Source organism: Bos grunniens, chromosome 23 (assembly GCF_055505025.1).
Source record: "Bos grunniens cultivar Pamir isolate PY7600 chromosome 23, Bosgru_T2T1.0, whole genome shotgun sequence".
In the NCBI taxonomy this organism is placed as follows: Eukaryota; Metazoa; Chordata; class Mammalia; order Artiodactyla; family Bovidae; genus Bos; species Bos grunniens.
Genome location: NC_141187.1, coordinates 31,012,522 through 31,018,916, shown reverse-complemented (window position 1 = coordinate 31,018,916; position 6,395 = coordinate 31,012,522). Strand labels below are relative to the sequence as shown.

Sequence of the window (6,395 nt, the reverse complement as noted above, 5' to 3'; positions counted from 1 at the left end):
ATTTTTAATATATATTTATATATGATTTATGATGTTTCATTGTTAAGTCATGTCCAACTCTTTTGCGACTTCATGGACTGATGTCCACCAGGCTCATCTGTCCATGGGATTTTCCAGGCAAGAATACTGGAGTGGGTTGCCATTTCCTTCTCCAGGGGATCTTCCTGATCCAAAGATTGAACTCATGTCTTCTATATTGGTAGGCAGATTATTTACAGCTGAGCCACCCTGGGAAGCCCCATATATAATATATATGTACATCTACATACTTTTAATATTCTTTTCCATTATAGATTATCACCAGCTATTTAATATCAGTCCATGTGCTCTAGAGGGACTGGTATTCAATATCCTTTTTAATTTACTTCATAGTACTATATAGTAGTGTTTTTCTGTTAACCTAAACTTCTCATTCATTCCTCATTAAAATTTTAATTCATTAAAGTTTTTGTTAGAGAACCTCAGTTTTGTACACATGCATGCCACAGAATCTGTTAAGGAATGGTTAAAAATAAAGCCTTTGTGGAAAACTGGTCAATCCCTTGTAAAAGAATGAAACTAGAACACTTTCTAACACCATACACAAAAATAAATTCAAAATGGGTTAAAGATCTAAATGTAAGACCAGAAACTATAAAACTCCTAGAAGAAAACATAGGCAAAATACTCTCTGACATACATCACAGCAGGATCCTCTATGACCCACCTCCCAGAGTAATGGAAATAAAAGCAAAAATAAACAAATGGGACCTAATTAAACTTAAAAGCTTTTGCACAACAAAGGAAACTATAAGCAAGGTAAAAAGACAGCCTTCAGAATGGGAGAAAATAATAGCAAATGAAGCAACAAAGAATTAATCTCAAAAACATACAAGCAACTCCTGCAGCTCAATTCCAGAAAAACAAACGACCCAATCAAAAAATGGGCCAAAGAGCTAAACAGACGTTTCTCCAAGGAAGACATACAGATGACTAACAAACACATGAAAAGATGCTCAATATCACTCATTATCAAAGAAATGCAAATCAGAACCACAATGAGGTATCATTTCACGCCAGTCAGAATGGCTGCTATCCAAAACGCTACAAGCAATAAATGCTGGAGAGAGTGTGGAGAAAAGGGAACCCTCCTACACTGTTGGTGGAAATGCAAACTGGTATAGCCACTATGGAGAACAGTGTGGAGATTCCTTGAAAAACTGAAAATAGAACTGCCATACAACCCAGCAATCCCATTGCTGGGCATACACACCGAGGAAACCAGAATTGAAAGAGACACATGTACCCCAATATTTATCGCAGCACTGTTTATAATAGCCAAGACATGGAAGCAACCTAGATGCCCATCATCAGACGAATGTATAAGAAAACTGTGGTACATATACACAATGGAGTATTACTCAGCTATTAAAAAGAATACATTTGAATCAGTTCTAATGAGGTGGATGAAACTGGAGCCTATTGTACAGAGTGAAGTAAGCCAGAAAGAAAAATACCAATACAGTATACTAACACATATATATGGAATTTAGAAAGATGGTAACGATAACCCTGTATGCGAGAGAGCAAAAGAGACACTGATTTGTAGAACAGTCTTTGGACTCGGTGGGAGAGGATGAGGATGGGATGATTTGAGATAATGGCATTGAAACATGTATATTATCATATGTGAAACGGATCGCCAGTCCAGGTTCAATGCATGGGACAGGGTGCTCTGGGCTGGTGCACTGGGATGACCTAGAGGGATGGGATGGGGAGGGAGGTGGGAGAGGGATTCAGGATGGGGAACACATGTACACCTGTGGTTGATTCATGGCAATGCATGGCAAAACCACTATAATATTGTAAAGTAATTAGCCTCCAATTAAAATGAATAAATTTATTTTAGAAAAGCCTTTGTGTCAAAAAGGAATTATGCTCTACAGACAGCAGTATTATCACTTCTTAAAGTATTGCCAATGTTATCCTATAGTAGTCTCTTAAGTAGATGGTGTATATCAGGTTTTGTGTAAAATAATCCGTTCAGGTACAATTTATAGTTTACAAAAATTATAAATATATGGATAAAATATAAGATATAAATATATACATCTAATTTGAAAATTACAGTGTTCACGTATTGGGATTGTCTGTAAAAATTTCTGATGAGGTTGGGCTCTCTGGTGGCTCAGATGGTAAAGAATCTGCCTGCAATGCAGGAGATCTGGGTTCAGTCCCTGGGTTGGAAAGATCCCCTGGAGAAGGGAATGGCAACCCACTCCAGTATTCTTGCCTGGAGAATCTCATGGACAGAGGTGCTCAGTGGGCTACAGTCCATGGGGTCTCAAAGAGTCCGATACGTCTTAGCGACTAACGCTCACATAATGGTAAACATTAGAAACAACTGATATGTAGACTATGTTGTAATTTTCCTTCTATAAACTTTTCTTTCAACTGTAGTGACAAAGTGTCAAAATGTAGTGCCAAAAAGGGATAAAAATATTTGCTAGGTTTGCTGGTCCTGGGTTTGTTTGCCCTCAAATTCTTTCATTGTCCCTTTTCTTCACTGTTCTGTATTACAGGAAGACTGGGCTCTGAAGGCTACTTCCTCCAGGCTCCCATATTGACTGGCTTTCACATGGGAGACACGGACTGGCAGGAGAGCAGAATGAAGAGAAAAGAGAAGCCAGGGTAATTCTGCCTTCCACTGTGCTGTAGGAGGCTTTTCAGGGTGGGGTGGCCATCTCCTCTTTTGGTTCTAGTTCTGTTGGCAAGCTTACCATTGTCCCTGCTTCCACCAGGTTATCCTGGGCCTTTGGCTTCTTTTGCTTCTTCAAGTCCAGCGGTGGGAACAGCTGCCAGGTATTTCTAGTCTCGAGTTCAACTCTCATTTCACTGTTTGGTTTTCCAGCTACCCCATCACTTGTGTAACCCACTTATGCATTAAAGTCTCCCTATTGCAAAAGATCCAAAACTATTTGTAACTGGCCCCACACTCTGGACTTTGTACACTCTTCTTTTCCAGAAAGTATACTTCTTAGGAAATATTTAGTCCAATTCTAATCATGTTCTGGTTGACAAAATCTATTTTCTATGAAATAGTCTTACAAATGTCCACAGTAGATAATGCCTTACTCCAAAGAAATGAATTTTTAAGTTAGATTTAGATACTATTATAATAATTGGAGGGTACTGGGACTAATCAATGTTTCTTTCTTCCTTGAAATGCTGCTTGAGAAAGACTAATTCTGAATATTGAAAATATTGACTGTTCTTTTGAATGAGGCTCAAGAACTCAATTACTGATATGTATGATATTATAGATTACACTGAGACATTCATTGTATAAAACCAAATCTCACTTAAGGGCTTCCCTGATATTTCAGTAGGTAAAGAATCTGCCTGCAATGCAGGAGACCCTGGTTCGATTCCTGGGTCAGGAAAATCCGCTGGAGAAGGGATAGGCTACCCAGTCCAGTATTCTTGGGCTTCCCTTGTGGCTCAACTGGTAAAGAATCCACCTGCAATGTGGGAGACCCCGATTCAATCCCTGGGTTGGGGAAGATCCCCTGGAGAAGGGAAAGGCTATCCACTCCAGTATCCTGGCCTGGAGAATTCCCATAGTCCATGGATTGCAAAGAGTCAGACATGACTGAGCAACTTTCACTTCACTTTCACAATCTCACTTAATGCCACAAATGCCTTTTGGAAAATTATCGACTACACTTAAGATTCTTTTCATGCCGAGAATAATTTATCAATATTGAAGAAAAAGGCTAATGCCAACAAATCTACAGATGCTTCCTCTAGCACTAAACTCTGACTACTGATAAACAGCTTATTATTCTAATGTATATTAACAGTAGTTCAACTCTCAGAAAGTGTTTCTGAATAATTCACTTCAATACATTTTTTTAATTGGAGGATAATTGCTTTATAATGTGTTGGTTTCTGCCATACGACAATGCAAATCAGCCATTATTATAAACATTTCCCCTCCCTCTAAAGTCTCCCTCCCTGCCACCTATCCTACCCCTCTAGGTTATCACAGAGCACCAGCTGGGCTGTCTGTGTTATACAGCAGCTTTCCACTAGCTATCTATTTCACGCATGGTCGTGTATATATGTCAATGTTACTTTCTCAGTTCATCCTACTCTCTCCTTCCCCTGCTGTGTCTACAAGTCTATTCTCTATGTACAATCTCCCTTTCTTCTCTGTAAACAGGTTCATCATTACAATTTTTCTAGAATATATATATATGAGTTAACATATGATATTTGTTTTTCTTTTTCTGACGTACTTCACTCTGTAAAACAGGCTCTAGATTCATCCATTTCACTACAACTGACTCAAATTTGTTCCTTTTTCTGGCTAATATTCCATTGAATGTGTGTAATTGAATATATTTCCTCTTAATCATTAATATTCAAAGAATATAACAATTACAAAATATTCGGTATGTCAAATCAGTGAGGATCTAATACATTATTTAAGGGGTCAATGATGATCGAATATTAGATCTCTGGCTAACCAACTTAATGAAAATATACATAAAAGGATTAAATATGTAAAGATTTTACTGCAGAGTATGAATTTTACTTGGATAATGGAAAAAACTATAGATGAAAACTTGCATAAACTTAGTATTTGGAAGCTTTTCATAGGCAAATCAAAAACCATGGTGATGTGTACATTTTTTGCTTAGCAGATTGAAAGTGAAAGTGAAAGTGAAGTCACTCAGTTGTGTCCAACTCTTTGCAACCCCATGGACTGTAGCCTACCAGGCTCCTCCATCCATGAGATTCTCCATGCAAGAATACTGGAGTGGGCTGCCATTTCGGATCACATGACAAAAATAATCACTGAATTGGAATGAGTGAAGGAACTCTTAGGCACTGACCTTATGAGAAATATGGATTTTTTTTCCAACTCCTTTAAATATAGCAATGTTATATCTGTAAAGTAAATATGTAATATTATGAGGACATATTATAAAGCACACATTTTATCATAAAAAATTTCACCACAGGAGAGGAGCCAAGATGGCGGAGGAGTAGGACGGGGAGAACACTTTCTCCCCCACAAATTCATCAAAAGAGCATTTAAACGTCGAGTAAATTCCACAAAACAACTTCTGAATGCCGGCAGAGGACATCAGGCACCCAGAAAAGCAACCCAACTCTTCGAAAGGAGGTAGGAAAAAATATTAAAAACAAAAAAAAAAGAGACAAAAGAGGGAGGGACGGAGTTCCGTCCCGGGAAGGGAATCTTAAAAAGAGAGAAGTTTCCAAACATCAGGAAACCTTCTCACTGCCGAATCTGTGCCGAGCTTTGGAAGCACAGAGGGCAACATAACAGGGAGAAAAAATAAATAAACAATTTAAAACTCGCAGATTGCGAGCCCTACGGTAACTCCCCCAGCGGAGAATTAGCGCAGACGCCTGCATCCGCCATTAGCAAACCGGGGCTGGGCAGGGAGGCGCAGCGTGGGCTGCATCGCTTAGAGTAAGAATCTGGCCTGAATACCCTAAGCGCTATCTGAGCGAAATAATTTGGGCTAGCAAACCAGACTGTGGGATACCTACCACGCGAAAAGCCAGCCCTAACCTAAGACCGCCAGGCCCGCGCACGGAACAAAGGACTGAACAGAGATAGCCGGCTGCAGACCTTCCCCCTCCGGTGACAGGCAGCCAGAGCCGGAAGGGGGCAATCGCAGCCCCAGAGAGACATTATCTATAAAATTGTAAGCAGGCTTCTTTGCTAACTACAACTTCTTGGGGGTCTGGACGGTCAACATCTGCCTGAGAAAGTGCGCCGGTTTTACATCCAGATAACCGAGTGGCGGGGAGGCGATAAGTCGCAGCATTGGCGCTCGCCTGGGAAGAGCAAATTGGCGCTCGGACCTGGGAAGAGCACAAAACGCAGGCCCAACTGAGTCTGCGCCTCGGAGGACTACCCGAGTGCCTGAACCTGAGCGACTTGGACCTCGGAGGTGCATGCAGCCCAGGGCCAGCCTCGGATTGTTCCCGGCGGAACAACCTAGAGTCCGAGCAGTGTGGACAGGGAGGCTACACGCGCCGTGAGCGGGGGCGGACCCAGGGTGGCTGAGGCACTGCGAGCCCACGCCAGTGTTATTTGTTTGCAGCATCCCTCCCTCCCTCCGCACAGCGCGACTGAACAAGTAAGCCTAAAAAAAAAAAAAAGTGTCCTCCACCGTGCCCTTTGAGTCAGGGCGGAAACCAGATACTGAAGAGACTAGCAAACAGAAGAAGATATAACGCCTTGGAAGTTACAGGCAATAGATCAAAACCCTGTGGTTACTACTGACTACATAGGAAGGGGCCTATAGATCTTGAGAAATATAAATCTGACCAAGGAACTAGCCAAAAATGAACTGAACCCACAACACCCACAA

General features: G+C 40.9%; 1 protein-coding gene across 1 annotated transcript in view; it reads left to right on the top strand.

The window, feature by feature from the left end:
* Positions 1-5,013: 5,013 nt before the first annotated feature.
* LOC147347218 (olfactory receptor 12D1-like) overlaps positions 5,014-6,395 on the top strand; it is a 165,405-nt gene continuing 164,023 nt past the window's right edge. The window contains exon 1 of the mRNA XM_086369702.1: positions 5,014-5,173. The gene's annotated coding sequence lies outside the window, so the exon portion shown is untranslated. The remainder of the gene's footprint in view (positions 5,174-6,395) is intronic.